We start from the raw sequence: 1,402 nt of genomic DNA, 5'->3' as shown, positions 1-1,402 counted from the left end.
TACTCTCTAAAGTAAAATCAGTGAAAATATCACTAATTGAAACAGTAAAATAAGATTTCACTGAGAATCAGTGAGTATTTCACTAAACTTCAGTAGAATGTTTACTTTTTGTTTCTTTATCTTATATTTCACTGATTATGGTCAGTGAAAGTAAGATGTTACTGTAAAATCAGTTATCTGTTGGTAATACTGATTGATGGTGCGAGGAAGCGGAACAGGATTGTGATCTCAGTGATGTGTGAAACAGAAGACGAGAACGAAGTATACGTGACGAAGGACGAAGCGGTGCTAAGTGTACATTACGAAGAATGAGAGAAACTGCGGTACTGAGCTAAGCGTGCTTGCGAAAAAGGTGAGGTTAAAAGTAAGTACGAAAGCTTCTTGAGCTGTAGTTCATTTACCGCGGGTACTGACGAGTACGGTGGCCCAACGGGGCGAGGTTATAGTTTGCCAACGGGGCAAAGATGGAGGCCCAACGGGCCCATAGTAAAGCACGATAAACTAGAGACTGTTTCTCCCTTTTCATTTTCAGCATAAACCACGGCGTATTGAACGAGAGAACTGAACAGCAAACAGAATAAGATTATTAATCTCGGTTATCGTTGGAAACTTATCAAAAGGAGTAAGTCTTTTATTTCTTATTTTTATAATTTCTTAGTATAAATTGATTGTTAAAACACGATTCAAATATTTGAATATTTAATTTCAGAAGAACATTGATAAAGGACAACATGATGATCCTCCTATTTTTCCAAATTCTTCGTTAATACAGATATGGCCTGTAAGTTTGGTTAGTGCATTTAAAAGTTATATATTATATATATTAATACTTGCTAACACACAGAAAAATCTTTTTTTAAGAAGGAACAAACATAGAGGCACAAGCTCGTAAGCTGAGGAATGTTTAATTTTTAATTGACTTCATTCTGTAAACATTTTGTACGTAACAATTACATTGTTGAATAAAAAATTATAACATGTATTAAGGTTATTACTTTTTGTTACTGTTTGCTGGGACATTTACTGATTTAATCAGCTTGCATTACTGATTTTGCTGTTCAAAGTCACTGTTTCCAGTAGTCCAATATTACTGAGTAAAACAGTCAATATTACTGATTTAATCAGTTCACATTACTGATTTTGCTGCTCAAAGTCACTGTTTTAGTAGTATAATATTACTGATTAAAATAGTCAATATTACTGATTTAATCAGCTCACATCACTGATTGAAGCAGTTATAAGTATACCACTTAGAATCAGTGACATTTCACTGAAAGAATTAGTTATTATATCTGTTTCAATCAGTAATATTGGACTACTAGAAACAGTGACTTAAAACAGCAAAATCAGTAACTATTTACTGTTTCTCAGTAAAAATACACTGATTCTCTTTTAGAGAGTA

At 33.1% G+C, this 1,402-nt stretch overlaps 1 long non-coding RNA gene across 2 annotated transcripts; it reads left to right on the top strand.

Moving 5' to 3' along the window:
- Window positions 1-78: 78 nt before the first annotated feature.
- Window positions 79-1,207, top strand: LOC112452826. Of its 2 annotated transcripts, XR_003040544.1 has the most exons (4): window positions 79-364; window positions 533-622; window positions 710-781; window positions 865-1,207. It is a non-coding gene; the product is annotated as an uncharacterized LOC112452826 (long non-coding RNA). The 2 variants fall into 2 exon arrangements; XR_003040543.1 differs by lacking the exon at window positions 865-1,207 and having other exon boundaries at window positions 81-364; window positions 710-842.
- Window positions 1,208-1,402: the final 195 nt, after the last annotated feature.

This window comes from Temnothorax curvispinosus, unplaced genomic scaffold (genome assembly GCF_003070985.1).
Source record: "Temnothorax curvispinosus isolate PA1 unplaced genomic scaffold, ASM307098v1 QBEX01003720.1, whole genome shotgun sequence".
NCBI lineage: Eukaryota > Metazoa > Arthropoda > Insecta > Hymenoptera > Formicidae > Temnothorax > Temnothorax curvispinosus.
The sequence above is the reverse complement of the archived record's forward strand: the minus strand, read 5'-3'. Positions and strand labels throughout refer to the sequence as shown.